This window comes from Macaca nemestrina, chromosome 9, assembly GCF_043159975.1.
Source record: "Macaca nemestrina isolate mMacNem1 chromosome 9, mMacNem.hap1, whole genome shotgun sequence".
Classification (NCBI taxonomy): domain Eukaryota; kingdom Metazoa; phylum Chordata; class Mammalia; order Primates; family Cercopithecidae; genus Macaca; species Macaca nemestrina.
This window is the reverse complement of record NC_092133.1, coordinates 115,050,532-115,075,555: the sequence shown is the minus strand read 5'-3', so window position 1 is coordinate 115,075,555 and position 25,024 is coordinate 115,050,532. Positions and strand designations below refer to the sequence as shown.

At 38.0% G+C, this 25,024-nt stretch overlaps 1 long non-coding RNA gene and 1 pseudogene across 11 annotated transcripts in view; one reads left to right on the top strand and one right to left on the bottom strand.

Annotated features, from left to right (window-relative positions):
• Positions 1 to 25,024, top strand: part of LOC105479964 (uncharacterized) — a 295,667-nt gene that overhangs the window by 147,431 nt on the left and 123,212 nt on the right. The gene's annotated exons all lie outside the window — the stretch shown is intronic.
• Positions 3,993 to 11,391, bottom strand: LOC105479965 (proline-rich protein PRCC pseudogene; annotated as a pseudogene).

The window sequence follows — 25,024 nt, the reverse complement described above, 5'->3', positions numbered from 1 at the left end:
TAGTTTCCAGTTTTTTACTTGCATGAATAAAACTGATGTAAATCTTCTTGTAGAATTTTTTCATGAAAATAAGTTTTTATTTTTCTGGGATAAATGCCCAGTAATGCAATTGCTGGGTTGTGTGGTAAGTCCATTTTTAGTTTCAAAAGAAAGTGCAAACTTTTTTCAGAGTAGTTGTGCCATTTGCAGTCTCATCAGTAATATATGAGTAATCCAGTTTCTCCACATCCTTGCCAGCACTGAGTGTTGTATTTATTATTTTATCCATCTTAATAGGTATATAGAGACAATTACTGTTACTTTAATTAGCATTTTCCTAATGGTTAATGATGTTGAGCCTCTTTTCATAGGCCTATTTGCTATCTATATATCCTCATCAGTGAAAAATCTGTTCATGTCTTTTGTCCATTTTCCAACTGAATATTTTAAAATGTTGAGTTTTGAAAACTTGTTTTCTATTTTAGATATAAACCCTCTGTTAAATATGCGATTTGCAGTATTTTCTCCAAGTCTGTAATTTGTCTTTCTATCTTCTTTTTTTTTCGAGACGGAGTCTCGCTCTGTTTTTGAGGCAGAGTTGCCCAGGCTGGAGTGCAGTGGCGCGATCTCGGCTCACTGCAAGCTCTGCTTCCCGGGTTCCTGCCATTCTCCTACCTCAGCCTCCCCAGTAGCCGGGAGTACAGGCTCCCGCCACCACGCCTGGCTAACTGTTTTGTATTTTTTAGTAGAGATGGTGTTTCACTGTGTTAGTTGGGATGGCGTGATCCGCCCACCTCGGCCTTCCAAAGTGCTGGGATTACAGGCGTGAGCCACTGCTACCAATCTTTCTATATTCTTAACAGGGTCTTTCACAGAGCAAAAGTTCTAAGACTTTGATGAGGACCAATAAATTTTTCTATTTTTATGTTTTACATTGATACATTTTATCACACATTTTAATTTTTAAAATAAGAAATGAGATTTAGGCTGAGGTTTTTTTTTTTTTTTCTCTATGAATGTCCAATTTACCAGCACCATTTTTCAGAAAGGCTGTCTTTCTTTCATTGAATCACTTTTGCTTCTTTGCCAAATATTAAATGAAGGTATTTTTGTGGGTCTATTTCTGAGCTCTTTATTGTTCCATTGATATGTGTGACTATATCTCCACCACTATCACACTGTCTTGACTACTGTAGCTAAGTAGTAAGACTTAATATCAGGAAGAGTGACTTCTACCCCTTTATTCTTTTAAAAAATTGTTTTGGCTATTATAGGGAATTTTTGTTTCCATATAAATTTTAGAATAAGATTTTCAATTTCAATTTTTTTTTTTTCTGAGATTTTGACAAGAATTGCATTATACTTGTAGATCTGGGGAGAATTGAGAAGTTTACTATGCTGAGTATTCCAATCCCCTAACACAATATGGCCCTTCAATTATTTAGGTCTTTTATGATTTTAAAAGATAAATGCGTTGTAATTTTCAGCATATAGATCTTTCACCTGTTTCGTTAGACTTATACCTAAGTATTTCATTTTCTTTGGAGTAATTGCAAATAGTATTGCAATCAGTTCAGTTTGAACTTGTTTGCTGTTAGTATATGGAAATAAAATTGATTTTTATGTATTGATCTTGTATCCTGGGGCCTTAATAACTGACTTATTTGTCCTAGAAAACTTATTATAGATTCCTTGGGGATTTGCATGTAGATAATACTTTCATCTACAAATGGAGGCAGTTTTATTTCTTCCATTCCAGCCTGTATGCTCTTTAATTCTTTTTCTTGCCCTATTACCACTGGCTAGAACTTCCAATACTGTGGTGAGTAACGGTGGTGAGACCAGACATCCTTACCTTGTTCCTGATCTTAGAGGGAAAGTGTTCAACCTTTGAACAGTAAGCATGGTGCTAGCTTAATGGTCATATAAAACGGGGAATAGAAATAAAGAATTTGTATAGATGCTCTTTATGTGGTTGAGGAAGATCTTTATTCCCAGTTTGTTGAGAGTATTTGTCATAACTGGGTTTTGAATTTCATCAAATTTTCTTTCTGCAGCAATTGATATGATCGTGTGAGTTTTCTCCTTCAGCTTGTTAATACTATGGATTAAACATTGATGGATTTTCAAGTGTTGAACCAGGGTTATATACCTGAAAGAAATCCCCCTTGTACTAAAGAATGGTGTATTATTCTTTTTATAACGTTGCTGAATTTGATTTGCTATCTTTTGTGGAGAAATTTTATGTTTAAATTTATAAGAGATATTGAGCTGTAGTTTTAATTTTTTGTTCTGTGTTTGTCTGCTTTTAGTATCAGGATAATATGTGCCTCATAAAGTGAGTTAGGACCTGTTCTATCCTCTTCAATTTTTTGGACGAGATTGTTTAAAATTGATGTGAATTCTTCTTTTAATGTTTGGTAAGAGTCTTCAGTGAAATGATTTTCCAAGAGCTGTTAAATTATAAATTCAATTCCTTCAATTGTTAAGGACTATTCAAGTTATCTGCTTCATCTGGGCTGAGTTTCATTAGTTTGTGGTTTTGAGGAATTGGTCCATTTCTTTTCTATTGTTGAATATAACATTGTTCATAGTATTTCTTTATTATCTTTTTTTTTTTTTTTTTGAGGCAGAGCCTTGCTCTGTCGCCCGGGCTGGAGTGCAGTGGCCGGATCTCAGCTCACTGCAAGCTCCGCCTCCTGGGTTTTTATTATCTTCTTAATGGTCGCAGGATCTGTTGTGTTTTCCCGTTTTATCTAATATTGTTGGTTTGTGTCTTCTCTCTTTTTATCTTTCTCAGTCTTGCTAGAGATTGGGTTTTCCTCATAGGACCAGATTTTTGTTGCATTAACTTTTTCTGTTGTTTTCTTGTTTTTCATTTCATTTCTTTCTGCTCTTCTCTTTATTATTTCCTTCTTTCTGCTAAATTTGGGCTTATTTTGCTCTTCTCTTTCTGGTCCATTGAGGTAGAAGCTATTATCTTTGACTTGAGACCTTTCTTCTTCTCTAATGTAAGCATTTAGCTATAAATTTGCCTCTCTGCCCTACTTTAGATATCTCTCCAAAATTTTGATGCATTGTATTTTTATTTTCATTCAGTTTTATATGTTTTACATTTTTTTTTCTTTTCTTTTAGCACTTGTAAGTGTTGTGTCACTTCCTTCTGGCCTCCTTGGTTTCAAAGAGAAATCTGCTTTCATCTAAATTGGTTTTCCACTACAGGGAGTATGTTATTTCTCTCTAGCTATTATTAAGACTTTTTTCTTTCTCTTTTGTTTTCAGACATTTCATTATGATGTGTTTTGGTGGGAATTTCTTTCAGTTTATGCTGTTCGGGTTTGGCCAACTCTTGGATTTGTTGGATTAAGCCTTTTGCTAACTGGAGACATTTTCAGCCATTATTTCTTTGACTCCCTTTTCAACTCCACGTTCTTTCCCCTCTCATTCTGGCACTTCGATAATAGAATATTTTTCTTTTCTTTTTTTTTTTTTTGGAGTCTCGTAGAATATTTTTCAACTTACATTTTTGTTCCATAAATGCTAAGAATTCATTCATTAAAATTTTTTTTAGTTTATTTTCTTTTTGAATAAACTCAAGTTCACCAATTCTATTCTTGGTTGTCTCCACTTTACCACTGAATTCATACAGTGAGGTTTTTTGTTTTTTTTTAGTTTTAGTAATTGTAGTTTTCAGTTCTATAATTTTCACTTGTATTTTTCATTTCTATAATTTCACTATAAATTATACTTTTGTATTAAAAAAAAACTTCTGTTTCTTTGCCAAGATTTTCTATTTTATTTCTTCCTAGAGAATTTGTAAGTGTAGAAGCATTTTAATGATGGTGCTTGACTTTGTCTGATAATCCGAAGTCGTGATTCATCTCAGTGCAGGTGTCAGCTGATGGTCTTTTCTCACTTTTGTGTTTTTTATGGTTCTTCCTACCACGAATGGCTTTCTGTTGTGTCTTGGATATTTTGAATATTATGTTTGGCAGCTTTTTTTTTTTTGTCAGACTGAATGTTTTATTTCAACAGACATCCCTGGTTTAAAAAAAAAAAAAAAAAGTGGTGGTGGGGAGGGTTCAACATTTCATCACACCTGACAGGGAGCAAAACTCCCATCCCAGAACTCAGAGCCCCTTCAGAGGCATCACACAAGTCTTTGCTAGCTCCAGGACAGACAGGAGCTGAATTTTCTAACTTGTTAAGAAAAATCTATCAAATATGTTCATTCTCGCAGAGGCGAGGGCTGGGTCCTTGGGGAAAGAGATCCTGGGCTTAGAGCAGCTGCTGGGGTCCCAGAGGTGAAGCTGGGGGCCAGGCCAGCTGGGCTGGCAGGAGATCCTGGGAGCCATCAGTTCCAGAGCCCTAGAATCCATATTTGGCTTGGGTCTGACGGCGGCTGAGCTTGTTCTCCGACCAAGTGTTCTTCAGTTCCAGCTCCCGCTCCTTGGCCTGATGAATAAGATATGTGATCTGGTGTTTAGGCCGCTGCTGGCCTGTTGGCTGCTCACCTTTCTTTTTGCTGAATGACTTCATGGTTTTCTCTTCTGTCAATGACTTAGTCATCCATTGCTGGGCCCCACTGAGCTGGTCATCACCTTTAATCTCCACAAAGTTGATTTCTTCTCTCCCTCGGTTTCTCTTGCCCTGCAGCCGCTTAAATGCTTCGTCATCGATGAAGGAGGCATCTGGGGCAATTTCCTGGGGTGGGACCAGGGCCGGGTCCTGTGCAGGATAGTAGCCACCACTGTAATAATCCTGATAATAAGCACCAGCAGCATTGGCATCGCCATACGTGGAAAACGGATTGTAGCTGTAGTCATCCCCAGGCTTAGGCATCCAAGGGGCCCCACTTGAGCCTGCTGCCATCTTGAATTCAAGGGGGGCATTGGCTGCATCGTCCTGGAAAGCCGGCTCTGGTTCCGTGCCTGGAGGCAGCTCTTCAGGGACAGTGGGGATGGGGTAAGGGTATGGCTCAACTCCAGGTGGCTCGGCCTTTTCAGGGAGGGAGAAAAAGTTTTCGGGGGCTACTTCCTCATCACTGTCGTCTTCCTCCTGCGTGATCTGCTTTGTCACCTGCAGGGCAGCACTCTTGGCAGCAGCCTTGATAGCAGAGGGCGACGGAGTGGTGGTTGTGGTGCCCACAACAGGGGCAAGAGAGGAAGTCTTGGTCTTAGAAGCCAGTCTGGAGGGCTTAGTATCAGGGGAGCCATCCGAGGGTTTGCGGGAGAAGGCATGGGGCAGGAGCAACCTGAAGGATAGTTTTCTTCTTTGTGGGTTCATCTTCCTCAGAATCTGAATCTCCCTTATGCAACTCCGGCGCCGCGATCTTCACGGGCTCTTTCCTCTTCTTTGGCTTGGGAAGCCCCAGCGGGGGGCCGGCACCGCCAATTGGAGGGGGCAGACTGAGGCCAGGGCCTCGGGGCGAGGGCAACCCCAATCCCAGTCCCTCCCCAACTCGTTTGGCAGCTTTTGATTCTATTTCAACTTCTGTTTAAGTTTAGGTCTTGCCTATTTTTGTGAGCTATTGGTTCAATGACCGTTTAATTTCAGAGCCCTTGCGTATTGTTCTAGTTGACTTTGTTCTTCTGCTTCTGCTGGGCTCTCAATCAATCCCTGAAGAGCTTTCCGAGTGAATGGAGGGGTAGTTTTGGAAACACTGGGTTTTAGTTGCTGCTGCAGCTGATTGAGCCTGCCACTGCCTTGGGTTTGGGGTGGATCACTTTATTTGGTCTCTGCTGGATCACCCCTTTCTCAGTTCTTTGGCAGAGAGAGCAAGCATTTTTATTTGTCTATTCCTGTAAGTGGTTCGATGCTGCAAAAAGGCTACCTTTTTGATGTCCAGTCTGTGATATATGAACCGTAGGAAAGAAATGCAAGGAACTCACTCTGACATCATCCCTTAAGGCTTGACATTGTAAGCCTTCTTCTCACTTTTTCAAGTTGTTTTATGATTATCTACTGAATTAGTTCCAGGATATTTAGCTATATTTAGAGAGGAAGAGCAGAGAGAAGTAACTCTGTGTCATCTTGTCCCTGAGCTGGATAGAACTTACTATTTTTACAACAAAAAATTCATTCTCTCCAATAAGAACAATCTTGTGTGTTTAAAAAAATCAGAAAATAAAGATAAGCAACATGGAGAAAGTAAAAGTAGATAACAGTATTGTCACACTGTTAACACATTGATGGATTTTCCTTCTGATCTCCTCTGAATGTGTACTTTTGGAAAAAGTTATCGAGTTTTGTATACATGTACACTAATGTATCTTAAACATAGACATTTTTAGTTTGCAAAGAAGACACATAGCTAGGTTACTTAAGTGAGGAAAGCTAAGATTAGAATATGAAGAAATCAAGAAAGCTGTCTTATCGTTGTTCAGTCCAGGTACCAGACTTTAAGAAAGACTGGAAGAACATCTCATTTTCAAGAGGCAAGGCAAGCTCAGGGGACTTCCACCACTAGTGATTGGGCTATTTTATCTCCTTGAAACAGATATCCATTGGTCTCTGCTACCCTCTTACTGTTCCTAACAGAGAGACTTTGTTTGGATCAGTTTTCATATCACTTAATATGGAGCATGTGTACTGGGCAGTCTTGAGCCAAGCCACATGATAGGAAGCTAGTTTCCCGTATGACCACCTTACACAAGTTCATGTTGGTCTCTCATGGCTCAGGCCCAAGTCCCATACATTGTGACCACAGTAGCAACATTCATGTAACACAATATACTACATTTTACATGGAAAAAAACTACCTGTGGTCAACGTCTCATAAAGGAGTTGTGGGAGGGGAGATACACTGGGAAACCCAGGCCTGTATATTTCAAATATTTAGAACATTTGGTGCAAGGTGCAGTGGCCCATGCCTGTAATCCCAGCACTTTGGGAGGTTGAGGTGGGGGGATTACTTGAGCCCAGGAGTTCAAGATCAGCCTGGGCAACATAGCAAGACCCTGTCTCTTCTAAAAATAAAAAAAAAATTAGCTGGATGTTGTGGTGTGTGTCTACAGTCCCAGGTAATCGGGAGGCTGAGATGGGAGGACTATTTGAGCCTGGGAGTTTGAGGCGGCAGTGAGCCATGATTGCACTACTACACTTTAGCCTTTTTTTTTTTTTTTTCTCAAAACAAACAAACAAAAAGCAGAACATTTGAGTTGATTTCAAGTTTTTACTAATGTGAAAAACAGCCCTGTGGCTCATCTTTTCACTGGTCTTTCACATCCACAGGGACTTGAGTGACTTTCACAGGTAGTAATAATGACAGTACAAATCATAGTTGCTCATAGGACATATAGAACCTCAACAGCTGTCAGTTGGGAAAATACATTCATTCTGCTATATTTCTGCAGAATTCTTATGCCTGAATATCATATTACAAATAACTGAATATATCTCAGTGGCAACCGAGGTTCATAGAGCCAAGTGATATACCCAAAGACGTGTGACTCAACTATGGAAAATTCTAAGGGTAAACTTCAGGCCTGGTGACATCTAGTCTAGGTGTCTTGCTACTATGCTGTGCTGCCGTTCTCCTCTTAGAAAAAAGTGTTCTTAGGAGACCAAGTCTACTTGGTCTACTGTTTAAATATCCCTCTTATTCTACTGTTTAGAAATCCCTCTTATTCATATTTTAGGGAGACTTTGAACAATAAAGGTAAAACAAAAAATAAGGTTTTTCTTGTTGACTCTCAATTAAACAAGGAAATTTATTAGAAATTAACTAGAAAATTTTATTTCTACATATTTTGGTAAATTGAAGATGTTCTCTAAAGAGACTGATTGACACTTGCTGTATACAAGCTCTATTAATCACAGCTGCTTGAGTTCTTAAGCTGCCATAGGATTATCCATTTCCTTCATCATTAACTCTTCCAGTCACATATATCCCAGGGCTATTGGGGAGCTTATGATGATAGTTTTCTCAAAATATTTACATATATATTCCCAGGGCTATTGGGGAGCTTATGACAATAGTTTTCTCGAATTATTTACCCCAATCAAAGTATCTACTTTTTGGGAATCTCTGGTACATTGCCTTAGGCATGAAAGCTTAACAAATGGAACATGATTACTAATATTCCCACATTTTAAATTTGTGTTTAAGGTAGATGTCCTGAAATTAAGGGACATAAAAATTTTCTACACATGAGTATATGTTAATAAGAATCAAATAGTTTTAGAATAAAATTCACCTTTGAGAGCTGAAGCGATGATTGATGACATTTTCACATGTCATTCAGATGTCTGATGTTCCACAGATCTCATCTGCTGCAGGTTGGAAGAAATTTAGAAGCAGCAATTCTTTTTTTTTTCTTTTTTTTTTTTTGAGGTGGAGTCTCGCTCTGTCGCCTAGGCTGGAGTGCAGTGGCGCGATATCAGCTCACTGCAAGCTCTGCCTCCCGGGTTCACACCATTCTCCTACTTGAGCCTCCCGAGTAGCTGGGACTACAGGCGCCCGCCACCACTCCTGGCTAATTTTTTGTATTTTTAGTAGAGACGGGGTTTCACTGTGTTAGCGAGGATGGTCTTGATCTCCTGACCTTGTGATCTGCCTGCCTCGGCCTCCCAAAGTGCTGGGATTACAGGCGTGAGCCACCACGCCCGGCCTAGAAGCAGCAATTCTTTTAGGCACAGTAAGTAATTAAAAGATCACTTGTCAGAAGTAGGAGCAGTGACAGTAATATCTTCTGAGCACTTCTTAGGTGCCAGATATCTTATATTGTCATCTCACTTAATCCTCAAAACAACTCATGAGCCCACCTATTTCATCAGCCTATTGTACAGGTGGGGAAGCACAAGTTTTGAGAGGTGTGGCGATTTCTGAAAGTTCCTTAGTTAATAAGTCACAGGAAGAGGAGCAAAATGAAGATCGTGTATTTCTAGAGCTTGCGTCATTTTTTCCCCCACAATGTAAAACTGCTTCCTGAAAGTCTTAAGATTAAAGAAGACTGGATTTTAGAAATTAAGGATATTTCTCTAAATCGATAGGGTGTAAATCTACTATAGGGTTTCTCCTCAATTAAATTCCAATTAGTTTGTCTTCTAAAATGCATGCAGGTTGGAAATGTGAGTCTTCGGGATCAAGCGAGCACAGCAACCTGGCAGACTTGTTGGTTTTGTTGCAAGACTCAAGGTTAATGTGCCTCTAAATCCTTAAAAGGCACATTAGTGGGTAATTACAACAAATAAAGACTAATGGGAGAACCACATCTGTTTTGTTGATTTTACTTAGAGAAGAATTCTGGGTTAGGAGATTTAGTCAAATTGCTTGACCTGATTTAGCCACCCCTAACCCCAATCCGGAGCATACCTGCCAGGGACTCATTGTCTAATGGAAAGATCTCTTGACCTCATGTGTGCATAGGAAAAGCACAAGCAGCCGTGTGCTGACTCTCATCCTGTTTCTGACACAGTGACCCGGCTGATGACTTTAGACAGGCCACTCATTTTCCTGACCCTGAAAAAGCCGTAGAATGTGCCTAGGAGGAGGAATGTCATAAAGACATTTTTATCTTTGTTGTCTTCCAAGGGACCCAAAGTGTTTTCCAAATGAACTGACAAAAATCCATTTGAGAGAGCTTTCTCTGCTTGAATTGCTCCCAAGGTATCTGGAGTCCAGTTGCTCATGGAGTGAAACTTTCCAGGTGGACATGCCTTTACTTTTTGAGAAATTGGAGTAACAAAGCTTTCACTTGGGACATAGAGAAACTATTATTAGTTTCTTATGCATGGCATAATTAAAAATCAGTTCTTATGCATTTTCCTTATTACATAACATGTAATTCACATCTCTCTGTGGCAAAGACAATGCTACATGTTCACGAAATTCCATTGAATCTTCCTCTTCCTAAGCAAGTAGAATGACTACATTTCCTAGCCTCCCTTTCAGTTAGATTAGGACCATGGGACTGGTTCTCATCAATGGGGTATGAGCATTGTAACCCATTTCCAGATCTGATCCTTAGAAATATCACATCTGAACACACTGCCTTGGTTTCCTTGACTCAGTAATCATGGAAGCCATGTGTTGAGTTCACCTCATCAAAAGATGAAGGCAGCCTGGATCCCTGGATTACCAAATGGAGGAGAGATGCTCTGCAGAGTCATCTTTCCCATCAGACTTTATGTGAGAGTCATCTTTCCCATCAGGCTTTCTTTGGCAAGCCACAGAGACTTCTGTTTTTTTGATCATCTTATAATAGCCAAGACTATTCTGAATAATGCATTCTCCTTTTCATATGAGCTTATGCTCTGTATTTCAACTTGAGCCTCATAGAATCTTGACTTTTTATTAAAAGTTTATAACTCTGTAGTCCATCCATCCATCTGATGCTTGATTCTCCTCTACTAGATCTTGGTCAAGGATATTTCAACTTCTATAACAGCCATTTAGTGTAACACTGGCTTTTATAGGTTCCATTTACAGTGAAATACATTATTATTATTTATTATTATTATTATTATTTTATTTCAATAAGTTTTGGGGGGAACAGGTGGTGTTTTGTTACATGAATAAGTTCTTTAGTGGTGGTTTCTGAGATTTTGGTGCACCTATCCCCTGAGCAGTGTACACTGTACCCAATGTGTTCTCTCTTTTCCCTTACCACCCTCCCACTGTTTCCTCCGAATCCACAGTGTCCACTGTATAATTCTTGTGCCTTTGCATCCTCATAGCCTAGCCCCCGCTTACAAATGAGAATATACAATGTTTAGTTTTCCATCCCTGAATTACTTCATTTAGAATAATGGTCTCCAATTCCATCCAGGTTACTGTGAATACCATTATTTTGTTTCTTTTTATGGCTGAGTAGTATTCCATGGTATATATGCACCACATTTTGTTTATTCAGTCATGGATTGAAGAGCCTTTGGGCTGGTTCCATATTTCTGCAATTGCAAATTGTGCTGCCGTAAACATGCATGTGCAAGTATCTTTTTTGTACAATATAATGGTTTCTTTTCCTCTGGATGGATATCCAGGAGTGGAATTGCTAGATCAAATGGTAGATTTACTTTTAGTTATAGTGAACTGTATATTGGATGGTGTCTTCTGTACACTTGACCCATTAAGCCAGGCTTCTAACCAACATTTCCCTTGCCCACAGTGAACCACACTTCATCCAGCCCACAGAGAAAAGTGACAAGTGCTAAGGCAGATTTTAAGTGCCTGAACAGGATCCCTAAATTAACATCACTCTGTTGGGGCTTGCCCTTTTCACTGGTGCTCTCACATTTTAAAAACATTAAAGTGTCTGCTCTACACTTCTCCTCATTTTCACTTCCCCTCACCATTTTGGACTCTGGCGTTCCGGCACTGTTTTCATTCTTTCCTCTGACAGCAGCATCTTCTATTGTCTCAGGAGAGGATTCCACCTCAACTCTCAGTGTGATAAAATCACACCCCATTGCGGTCCTGGAGCCTTTGTAGTGCCCTGGTGACACCAGACTGGCCCTGTCCTTCTCAGCCTTCCCCACCCGAAGCAGGAACAGTGGAGGGTGAGAAGCAGATGCAGAATAGAACAACCAACTCATTTTAAACGATGTCAAAAAGTTAAATCAGAAATGAGATCTGTCAGGCTAGAAGAGTAGGGGCTAGCAGAGACCCTCCTGTCCTGGGAAAACCTCCTTTGAGATAATTTTGCAGAATTTCGGGGAATTGTAGTCCTCTTCTCAGAGGCCATGTCATTCCAGAGATCTTCCTGACCATTTTTTCTATTCCATTCCTTGTTATACTCTATCTGCTGTTCTTGCATTATTTTTCTTCACACACATTCAACTACTTGATATATCATTTATTTTTGGGCTCCCATCAATAGGAAGTCTTGAAGACAGTAACTTTATTTGTTTACTCCTGTATTTCCATATCCAAGAGAGTACCTAGCACACACTAGGTGCTCAATAAGTATTTGCTGGATGTTGTGTAAATAGCCGAATAAAACACTTACAGAGCTAGAAAATCAAGCTGAGGAATTCTCCAAGAGTATAGCATGAAAATAACAGAGATGGAAAAAATGAAAGGAAAGAAGAGATAAGGAAGATAGTTTCAGAAGCTCCAAATATAGCAAATTAAAGGAAGAAAAAAGAGAAAGAATGAAGAGATACTTTTCAAAACAATCACATAAGAACATTTCTCATATCTGACAAAAAGATAATGGTACTGAGGTTGAATGTGCTTAAGTTCCATGTAGAATAAATGAAAAGACACATCATAGGGAAATTCCAGAGCCCTCAAGTGAAGAAAAAAGTATCTAGAGTAAAACACCAGATAACTCCCAAGCAGGAAGAATAAGACTGGTATCTGCATGGGCATAGCTAACACCAATGCAGGAAGACACTGGGGCAGTGTTTTTGAATTTTTACACAATGAAGTCACCTAAAGGTGCAAAAAAAAAAATGTAGAAATAACTCATCATAGGATAATGGAAAAAAAAGAACATATAGTGTCAATAAGAAAGAAGCAAAGCAGCATATGAGAGCAGGAATAAATCTAGTGTCGGTTGATAGTGTGAGTTCAGGATGATACTAACACCATGTGATACCATTTATGTGTATTTTAAAAAATACAAGAATCAGTTTTATTTGTTACATTTATTATTTTTACATCTCTCTTTCTTTCTGTGTCTATCTAGTTCAAAATCATGCATGGGAATTATTTTCATATGCATGGAAACTTTAGAAAAATGGTTACCTCTGGAAGGGTAAGAGAAGATGAGGGATGCTTTGACTGTGTATGTAATGCAATGTTTAAATTCATTTGCAAAAATAAAATATCTCAAATATGGCTGAAAGTTTTAAATGTTGTTACATACAGGTGCTGAGTACACAGGGTAGTTACAGTGTATTTTTCTAAATATGCATAATTTAAAAATAAAGACATTTTCAGATGTACAAACACACAGAAAATTTATTATCTCTGAGAAAGAAGAGGGAAGTAAGAAGCAACGGGGAGTAAAAAAAAAACAATAAAACTTACTCTTAAAAATAACAAAGTATCAGTATTTTAAAAAATCATTAGAATTATAGACCTAAAGGGCCAGATAATGTAATATGAATTGGTGATGGTGGAAAAGCAGGTAAAGGAGTGAGGTGACTGGAGATACGGAGAGTAAAAGAGATCAGAAATGTTCTTGGTTCTTGTTTAGGAGGAGGCTCTAGACACTAAGTTTCGTTGTTTGTAGTAGTATATATTTAAGTATGTGTGTTAAAATATAAGAGTAATCTACAAAAGGGGGGAAGGAGAGTGTAAAAGTTTTATACCTTTGGAGGTGAGAGGTGAGGGAGAGAAGAGAGGAGAAAAAGAGGAGATGAAGAAGAGAAAGAAAACAGACAAAAGAAAATGTAAACCCTCTAACAAGTGGCAGGGGAGAGAGTAACAGAAAATATGGTGATACAGTACACACACACAAACTCTTTCAAAAAAAAGTACAGTCCTTCACAAACTCTTTCAAAACACACACACACACACACACACACACACACACACACACACAAATCCCACACACAAGAAAAGAGAATCTTGTCAAACTCATTCAATGAGGTCAGTATTACTATGATAAAAAAAAATCTAAGACAGCACAGGAAAAGAACTACAGACCAATACCTCTTATAAATATGGAGGCAAAAATCCTTGGTAAAATACCAGCAAACCAAATCCAGGAACATGTACACCAGGACCAAGTGGGATTCATCCCAGGAATGGTTTGACATACAAAACCAATCAATGTAATGCACCATAACAATAGAATAAAAGACAAAAATTATATGATTATCTTAATAGACAGAAAGAGCATTTAATAATATCTAACACCCTTTTATGATAAAACACTTAACAAAGAAGGAATGAAAGGGAATTTCCCCAAGCTGATTTGGTTTTTTTGAAAAACCAAACAGCTAGATTGTACTTAACGGTGAAAGACTGAATACTTTTCCCCAAGAAAAGAAACAAGCCAAGAATGCCTGCCTTCACTACTTCTATTCAACATTGTGTTAAATGTTCTAGCCAGGGAAATTAGACAAGAAAAATAAAGAAAAGGTATCCAGATAGAAAAGGAAAAGTTAAACTATTACAACTAGTAAATGAGGTCAACAAGATTGCAAGGTATCAGATCAATGGACAAAAATCAGTTGGATCCTCCACACTAATAATGAGTAATCTAAAAACCAAATTAATAAAATTCTGTTACAACAACATAAAAAAGAATAAAATAATTAGGAGTAAATTTGAGAAAAGAAGTACAAGACATGTACATTAAAAACTGTAAGTATCACTGACATAATTTAAAGAAAACCTAAAGAAATGGAAAGATATCCCATGTTCATGAATTGGAAGACAATATTATTAAGACGGCAATACCCAAACTGATCTACAGATTCAATGCAATCCTTAACAAAATACCAAAATACCAGCTGTCTGTTTGTTAAATTTTTGTTTCTTTGGGGTTTTGTTTTTGTGGATATTGTCAGGCTGGTCCTAAAATTTATATGAAAATGCAAGGGGCCCCAAAATAGCCAAACAATCTTAAAAAGGAGAAAAAAAAATTGAAAAACATACTTCTTGATTTCAAAGCTTACTACAAAGCTATAGGCACAAGGATAGATTACAGATTAGGGGACTAGAACTGAAAGTCCAGAAATAAACTTTCACATTATGATCAACTGAGTTAAACAAGGGTGCCAAGACAACAATGGGAAATGAATAGTGATTTTCAGTAAATGATTCTGAAACAATTGTACTTAAAGAAACCACTGAATTGTAGACTTTAAAAATAACAATAATAAACTTAAAAATAATATCTTTATCTCTTTATATTCTTTTTATAGGAGGCTTAAAGAGGAAAAAAAAAAGATAGTCCTGGTCATCAACTTATTACCGACAAAACAAAGTTTGAATAAAAAGCATGAAAGATGACTCAGCCCTATTTCATGCTCATAGAAGAAACTTGTTCTAAGAAGTTTTAGTTTTAAATATTTATGCATTGAAGAATATAAACCCAAAGCATATAGATAAAATAGTGATAGAAAAACAAGGAGCAATTAAGAAATCCAGTTACAGTGGAACATCCCAACAACCTTTTGCTGAAATATGTAGTTACAATAGACAAAAAACACGTAAAAATAGAGAAGAGAGGATTTGACTAACAAAATCAAAACTTTTGTTTCCAATGCAGGCAAATAGGTAATCGTTCTAAACAAAAATGGAACATGTATAATAATAACAATGTTAGGCAACTAAGGAAATTTCATCAAATCCCCAAAAGTTATCATATTGGCCACTTATAATATGTGCAGTGCAATACAATTGCAAATTAATAATAGAAGAATACTACAAGAAACTGTATCCTTAAAAATGAAAAAAACAACACTTATAATTACTCTTGGACTGAATAGAAAATTAGTGAAAATTATAAAATATTTTGACATTAATGCTGAGATTATATATTAAAATTTCTGTGATACAACTGAAAGTATTCCAAGAGAAAAAAAGTATAACTTTTAATACCTTTACTTGAAAATGAGAAGGACGTAAAATGAATAAACTAGCTTCCAATCAAAGTGTCAGAAAAATAAAACCAAAATAAATCCAAAGAAAGTAGTGATTAAAAAAGAAAATAAAGCGAAAGTGAAATTTAAAAATAATTATGTTTTAGATAACACTTGATTTCAATAATGATTACAAAATAACAAGACGCTTCTTTGAAAATACCAATAACATCAAAAGACATATATATGGTAATTGTTAGCAAAGAAATAGACATGTTTCAGTAAATAATATTAAGCAAGAAAGGGGGAATATGGCCGGGTGCGGTGGCTCACGCTTGTAATCCCAGCAACTTTGGGAGGCTGAGGCAGGCGGATCACGAGGTCAGGAGATTGAGACCATCCTGGCTCCAGTGAAACCCTGTCTGTACTAAAAATACAAAAAATTAGATGGGCGTGGTGGCGGACTCCTGTAGTCCCAGCTACTCGGGAGACTGAGGCAGGAGAATGGCGTGAACCTGGGAAGCACAGCTTGCAGTGAGCTGAGATCATGCCACTGCACTCTAGCCTGGGTGACAGAGGGAGACTGTCTCAAAAAAAAAAAAAAAAAAAGAAAGGGGGAATATAAGTATAGAGACGAGTTTTAGAAACTAGAAGAGAGTAACAAAAATACGTTAAAATAAAAAAGAATCTCCCTGCATCCAATTAGCCTTAAGGGGAAGTTCCACAAATATTCAATGAAGATAACTGCCCATCTTTAACAAACTCTATTTTTAAAAATTTTTTAAATGGAAAGATAGTGAACTTATTTTGTGAAACCATGTAAAATTAGATAAAAATTATAGGACAGTATAAAATGCTTTTACACTGTTGGTGGGAGTGTAAATTAGTTCAACCACTGTGGAAGACAGTGTGGTCATTACTCAAAGATGTAGAGGCAGAAATGCCAGTTGACCCAGCAATCCTGTTACTGGGTATATACCTAAAGGAATATGAATCATTCCATTATAAAGATATGTGCATTCGTATATTCATTGCAGCACTATTCACAATAGCAAAGACATGGAATTAACCTAAATACTCATCAATGATAGATTGGATAAAGAAAATGTGATATATATACACCATGGAACACTATGCCACCATAAAAAGGAATTAGATAATGTTTTTTGCAGGGATGTGGATGGAGTTGGAAGCCATTATCCTCAGCAAACTAATGCAGAAACAGAAAACCAAATGCTGCATGTTCTCACTCATAAGTGGGAGCTGAACAATGAGAACACATGGACACATGAGGGAACAACACACACTGGGGCCTATTGCGGGTGGGAGTGGGGGGAGGGAGAGTATCAGGAAGAATAGTTAATGGATGCTGGGCTTAATATCTAGGTGATGGGATGATCTGGGCAGCAAACCACTATGGCACACGTTTACCTATGTAACAAACCTGCACATCCTGCATGTGTACCCCTGAACTTAAAAGTTAAAGAAAAAAAAAGATATATTAGAATCAAACCTGGCAGCATATTAACATCATCATGACTATTATTTGTCTCATTAATGTAAACATGCTTAAGATAATAAATAAACATTAGAAAATATAGCCATATAAGATAAATACAAACAATCCACTCCCTGACTTCAAAATATATTACAAAGCTGTGGTAACCAAAACAGCATGGTTTTGGCATTAAAAACAGACAGGCCAATGGCACAGAACAGAGAACCCAAAAATAAATCCATGCATTTACAGCCTACTGATTTTTGACAAAAATGCCACACACACTGAGGAAAGGACAATCTCTTCAATAGGTGGTGCTGGCAAAACTGGATATCCATATGCAAAAGAGTAACACTAGACCTCTATCTCTTACCATATGCAAAAATCAACTCAAAATGAATTAATGACTTAAATGTAAGACCTGAAACTGTGCAACTACCAGAAGAAGACATAGAAGAAATGCTTCATGACATTGCAACAAAAGCAAAAATAAACAAGTAGGATTATAACAAACTAAAATGCTTCTGCACAGCAAAGGAGACAATCAACATAGTGGGAAGACAACCTATAGAATGGGAGAAAATATTTGCAAACTACACATCTGACAAGGGATTAATATCTGGAATGTATAAGGAACTCAACTTAGTAGCAAAAAACCAGATATCTGATTTTAAAATGGGCAAAAGACTTGAGTAGACATTTCTCAAAAGCAGACATACAAATGGTCAGTCAACAGTTATATGAAAAAATTCTCAACATCACTAATCATTAGGGGAGTGCAAATCAAAACTACAATGAGACATCACTTCATCCCAGTTAGAATGGCTATTATCAAAAAGTCAAAAAATAACAAATGTTAATGAGGATGTGGAGAAAGGGAAATTCTTCTACACTGTTGGTGGAAAGATAAATTAGTGTAGCCATCACGAAAAACAATGTGGAGGTTCCTTATAATATTAAAAATAGAACTATTGTATGATTCAACAATACCACTTCTGTGTATATATCCAAAGGCAATGAAATCAGTATGTCAAAAAGATATACTTTCTCATGTTTATTGCCACACTATTCACGATAGCCAAGACATGAAATCAACCTAAGTGTCCATCAGCAAATGAATGGATAAAGAAAATGTGGTATATATACATAATGGAATACTATTCAGCCATAAAAAAGAACGCGATCCTGTCATTTGTGACAACATGCATGAATCTAGTGAACATTATGTTTCGTGAAATCAGACAAACACAGAAAGATAAATTCTGCATGGTCTTACTCACATATAGAATTTTTAAAAGTTGACCTCATAGAAGTAGAAAGTAGAACAGTAGTTATCAGAGGCTGCAGAAGGTAGGGAGAAGGAGGTTAAGTGGACCTTGGTTAATGGGTAGAAAGTTACAGTTAGGAGGAATAAGTCTTGGTGTTCTCTTGCACTGTAGGGTGACTACTGCTAAGGATAATCTATTGTATATTTCAAGATAACTAGAAGAGAGAATTTTGAATGTTGTCACCACAAAGAAATGACAAATATATGAGGTGATGGATATGCTAAATTAGGGTATTTGATCATTGCACAATGTACACGTGTATTGAAACATCACACTGTACCCCCATAAAAATGTATAGTTATTATGTCAATTAAAAACTGAAAATGCAATCCTATTATTATATACTGAAACCAATTTTTTTTTTTTTGAGATGGAGTCTTGCTCTGTCACACCCAGGGTGGAGTGCAGTGGCACCATCTCGGCTCACTGCAACCTCCACCTCCCAGGTTCAAGCGATTCTCCTGCCTCAGCATCCCAAGTATCTGGGATTACAGGTGCCCGCCATCACGCCCAACTAATTTTTTGTATTTTTTGGTAGAGACAGGGTTTCACCATGTTGGTCAGGCTGGTCTCGAACTCCTGACCTCAGGTAATCCATCCGCTTCGGCCTCCCAAAGTGCTGGGATTACAGGCATGAGCTACCACGCCTGGCCTATTGAAACCAATTTTTATAAAATTCAACATCTAATCATGATTTTAAAGAATTCCTAAAATTAAAAAAAAAAAAAATCCTTTATCAGATCAGTTATAAAAGGATGCTGGCTTAACCTAATAAAAGATATCAACTAGAATTTTACAGCAAACACTATATTTAGTAACAAAGCATTATAATAACTCCCACTAAAATCAGAAAAAGTTTTGGAATATTTGCCACCAGTCACTTTTATTCTACTTTTTAGAAGCAATGCCAACCAACGAAATCACACACACACAAATTAGGAGTAAAAAAAGAAACAGAGAGTAAATACCAAGCTATTATATGTAGATAAAAATCATCGACTTAGATCAGTAATTCCCAACCTTTTGGGTGCCAAGGACCGATTTCATGGAAGACAATTTTTTTCCAGGGACCAAGGGAGGTGGATGGTTTTGGGATGATTCAAGCACATTACATTTATCATTAGATTCTCATAAGGAGCGTGCAACCTAGATTCCTGGCATGCGCAGTTCACAATAGGGTTCACTCCTCGGAGAGTCTAATGTGATGGCTGATCCCACAGGAGGCAGAGCTCAGGCAGTAATGCTCACTTGCTAGCTGCTCACATCCTGCTGGACAGCCTGGTTCCTAACAGACCAGGGACTGGTACCGGTCCGTGACCAGCGGGTAGGGAACCCCTAACTTAGGTTAGAAAAAAATAAAAAGACAAGTTATTAGAGCTAATATGGGAGTTTGGTGGTGTGGAAGGATATGATGTCATCACTAAAAATAACCTACTAATGCTGCTATGCACTGCCACTAACAGTTTAAAACTATAAACTGTTTTAAACAGTTTTTGGGATGTGGGGAAGAGAGTAAGGGAGGGCAGAGTAGGAAGAAAGAGAGAGAGACTCCCATTCATTATAGTGCTTAAAAGTGATTAAAACTAGGGCGAGGCATGGTGGCTCATACCTGTAATCCCAGCATTTTGGGAGCCTGAGGCAGGAGGATCACTTGAGCCCAGGAGTTTGAGACCAGCCAGGACAACAAAGTGAGGCTCTGTTTCTACAAAAAATAAAAATAAAAAAATTAACTAGGCATGGTGGCACACACCTGTGGTCCCAGCTACTCAGGAGGGTGAGGCATGAGAACTGTGTGAGCCCAGGAGGTCGAGGCCGCAATGAATTGTATTCATGCCACTGCACTCCAGCCTGGGCAACAGACTGAAACTCCATCTTCAAAAAAAATATATAACTTTAAAAATGAATCTAACAAGAAATGCTCAAAATCTTAGATCTTTAAAAATAATAATGTCTAGTTTTTCTGAACAATTAAAAAAACTGCATGTGATAAATATATCTTGTTTATCAGTGAGAAGATTCATTATTATAAAGATGTCATTTGTCATCATATGAATCTATAAATTGAATGCAATTCCAATAAAAATTTCAAGAACTTTCGTGTGAAAGTTAGCTATCCATTTAGTAAAAATAAAATAAAATAAAATAAAATAAAATTGTATTTGTAATCAACCTAACTAGAAAAATAAACCCCTTATAGATTAACCAGCTAAATGTAAAGAAAATGAAAATACAAAAGCATTAAAATAAAATATAGACAAATATATCTCTAATATTTAAAATGGGGAAAGCATTCTTAAATAGAATTTATAAAGCCAGAAAGGACAAAGAATGAGAAACTCATCTGCATCAAATGCAAGAAAACAGTAACAATAAATATTTTTTAAATGATAAAAGACACTATTGACAAAGTTAAAGAGACAAGCAAGAGCATAGCAAAAAATATTTGCAACATATACAACAGACAAAGTATTACTTCCAAGAATTTTGACATGTCAATAAGAAAAGAACAAAATGAGAGTAAAATGAGTATAAAAATGAAAACGTGGCCAGGTGCACGTTTCCATGCTTGTAATCCCAGCACTGTGGGAGGCCGAGGCGGGTGGATCACGAGGTCAGGAGATCGAGACCATGGTGAAACCCTGTCTCTACTAAAAATAGGAAAAAAAAAAAAAAGAAAAAGAAAAGGGGAGGATGAGGCCATTTTAGGGAGATATGGGAATCTGATAGCCAGTTATGTAAATGATTAAACTAATGAGATACAATTTTTCTTATACTCAGTTTGGTTAAAATTGCAAAGTGGTTCCTATATTAAACTGGAACAGATGTGCAAAGCGATGGGAGTGCAAGCTAGTAGAGCCTCTTAGGAGAACGATTTGGCATTATTAATTAAAGTTTAGGCCAGGCGCGGTGGCTCGTGCCTGTAATCCCAGCACTTTGGGAGGCCGAGACGGGTGGATCACGAGGTCAGGAGATCGAGACCATCCTGGCTAACACAGTGAAACCCTGTCTCTACTAAAAATACAAAAATTAGCCGGGCGAGGTGGCGGGCACCTGTAGTCCCAGCTACTAGGGAGGCTGAGGCAGGAGAATGGTGTGAACCCGGGAGGTGGAGCTTGCAGTGAGTGGAGATCGTGCCACTGCACTCCAGCCTGGGTGACAGAGAGAGACTCCATCTCAAAAAAAAAAAAAAAGATAAAAAATAAAAAAATAAAAAAATTTAATATGTGCATACTCAAGGCTTAGCAATTCCACTCCTTAGTATCCTACGCTAAGAAATTTCTGCAGATGTGCACAAGGAATCAAAAAGAAGCTCACTGCAGCATTGTTTATATTAATAAAAGACTGACAACAACAAAAATGGCCACTGTTGAAATACACTAATGCTACAAAAATATCCCCAACATATGTTGATGAGTGTAAAACGTACGTTGAAGAACAATAAGTGATAAACTATTTATGTAAAATAAAACAGAAAGCATAAAACATGAGTATACATTTCTATAGACAGTACTATAGTCAGAACGTTTGGGTCCCCTGAAATTTATATGTTAAAACCTAATCACCAATGTGATGGCATTAGAAAGTGCGGCCTTTGGGAAGTTATTAGGTCCTGAAAGTTTCACATTCATGAAAGAGATTAGTGCCCTTATAAAAGAGGCTTCAGGGAGCTTGTTCACCTCTTCCGCCATGGGAGAATGAAGCAAGAAGTTGTCTACAATGAATGGACCCTCACCAGACTCCATCTGCTGGAACCTTGATCTTGGACTTCTCAGACTCCAGACTATGAGAAATATATCTTTGTTTCTTTTATAAATTACCCAGTCTAAGGTATTGTACTATAGCAGCCTGAATTGACTAAGACAGACATATATGTAAATATGTAAACATATAGGAAAAGGTCAGAAAGAGTACTTACCAAATTGATTATAGTGGTTACTTTCCGTAAGCGAACTAGGATGGGGTTTGGTGTGATCACAGGGACTTAGCTTTATCTGTAACCTTTGCCTTTTTTGTTTGTTTGTTTGTTTTGAAATATAGTCATAGAATGAAGCATTCATATTTTGTAGAGTTAATAAAAAAACTTTGTTAAAAGTTTTGATGAGTATCATGCATAATTTGATCAAGGGTTGCTCTTGGCAAGGTCAGTACTTAAATAAGTACTGTCCTGCTTCTAAAGTCTTCACTCAAACAAATAAAGGACAAAGGAGACAATGATGAAAACTCGTGTTTCATTGTTGCTGCTTACCCTCCCAGATATTTAACATTTTTAGGTCCTGGGGGTGAGTTTTGGTAGCACAGGAGAAAGGCTCTTAGCCAATATAATTGAAACTATAAGTGGGTCAGTTACTGAAAATAAGGATAATAATATGGAACAAAGAAACATTGAAAATGTTACATATTCATATGGTTTGGCTGTGTCCTCACCCAAATCTCATCTTGAATTGTAATTCCCACAGTTCCCCCATGTCGTGGGTGGAACCCAATGGGAGGTGATTGAATTATGGGGGCAAGTCTTTCCCGAGCTGTTCTTGTGACAGTGAATGAGTCTTACGAGATCTGATGGTTATAAAAACTGGAATCTTCCTGCACAAGCTCTCTCTTTGCCTGATGCCATCCACGGAAGACATGACTTTCTCCCCTTTGCCTTCCGCCATGATTGTGAGGCCTCTGTAGCCACGTGGAACTGTGAGTCCAAGAAACCTCTTTCTTTTGTAAATTGCCCAAAGAAACCTCTTTCTTTTGCAAATTGCCCAAAGAAACCTCTCTCTTTTGTAAACTGCCTAGTCTCAGGTATGTCTTTATCAGCAGCGTGAAAACGGACGAACACATATATATATCCTTTAAGACAATTTGAACTTGACATGTAAAAATACATATTCATTTGCCAAGCTTTTGATGCAAGATTGAGGCCTTTTAGTCCAATTATAGGGCCTCTACTTAGGGTTCCTTTTTCTCTTGCTCACAAAACCCGTTCCTGTAAAGCAGCATGCTTTATCTCCAGTTTCGCTCTCTTTAAACTAGAATAAAGCTGAGGACAAGCACAAAGCAACCAGAGTGCAGACTCCTCATAGATTTCTAGAATTTCCTACCCAATAATTTTTAGTTGTCTCACCCTTACCTAATTTGATTCATTTTTGCAACTCACATTTATCTAGCTTTCCAAAACACTCAACCTAGGTTTATAGAAACAACCCTCTTCTGATGTTTGTTTTCATCACTTTACTTACCTCAAAATTAAATCTCATAATTATATGACTATGACTGTTATCACAAGGTATTAAGTAACTCCGAGTAAGCAAGTAAGTCAACAGTTGGGAGGAGAAGAGGCCAGGTATCACCTTCAGCATTTTGGGAGCCCAGGCCATTGTTCTGTTTGTCTTACAGGGCACCAGATATGTTTCTGCAGTTGATCAAACAGGTTGGTTGGGAAAGCTTCTACAGTGTTTCATGGTATTACAGCCAGCCCCAGGAATGCCCATATTCACCTATAGAATCACTCCTTCTTGAAAGATTTCTGAAAAAGATACATGTAAGCCAGTTCTCTCAGGGCCTTGGACTAACCCATTTCTCCTTGTTCTCAAGAATAACTGAAGAGTGTGTTGGGAATGCAATATCTTGAGATAAGGGGGAGCTGGCTGGAACAGCCTGGGCTCTGTTCCAGCCTCTCCTAGAAAAAGGATGTCCTTAAATGGTTTAGCTTAATGAGTGCTGTAACCACAGGGTATAAAACTCAGAGCAGGATACTTTTTCGGGTCCCTCAGCTGTGATGCAATTGGAGCATACACAGATGAAACTCCATCTGCTGTGGGCAATTTTCCTGAGACTTAGGGAGGCACTGGCTCATCAGGAATTCCAGGTTTCTGTTGTCCCTTGCTGCCTAAGTAATAAATCTGCTTCATGTAACTTGCGTGTGTGAGTGTTCTGTCTCAGCAGACTTGGGCAAGTAACCAGCGCATAGTGAGCCTGATGTGCAATATACATAAGAAAGAGTAACGTAACTTCTTCCTAGCGGCTTGGCTCACTGGTAAAGGAGAGTTGACATAAGAACCACACTTGGGAATTTTCCCACTGTCATGCAAACTTCACAGCACACGAGCTCAGTTCAGGGATCATCACACATTCAGGCACGGGTGAGAAAGGAGAGGGCTGCAGGGCCTCCAAGTGGGCCTTGACTCCATTTACTCACTTGGACTTGTGGAAGAGAACCAATGGGGAAAATGTCAGAAGCTTAATTGCTTACACAATAAGCTTACCAATGCAATTGCCTAAAAGGCAGAAGTGGAACAATGAGAAAAATAGTTTTTGTAATACTTGTTTTTGTTATTTATTTATTTACTTTTGAGACAGGATCTTGCTCTGTCATCCAGGCTGAAGTGCAGTGGTGTGATGGTGTGATCACAGCTCACTGTAGCCTCAACCTCCTGGGCTCAAGTGATCCTCCCTCCTCGGCCTCTCAAGTAGTTGGACAGCAGCAGGACACTGCCACATCCAGCTAATTTGTTTCTTTGTTTGTATTTTTAGTAGAGATGGGGTTTCGCCATGTTGCCCAGGCTGGAACTCCCGGGCTCAAGAGATCCTCCTGCCTTAGCCTCCCACATTGTTGGGATTACAGGTTATTTATTTATAGTAATATAGTGAATCCCCATGAACTGCCTGCCCATACTCAAGCCAGGAGTAATATCTGTGACTTTTGTTTCCCTGTATGCCCTTCCTCTCCCCACTCCTCTTACCT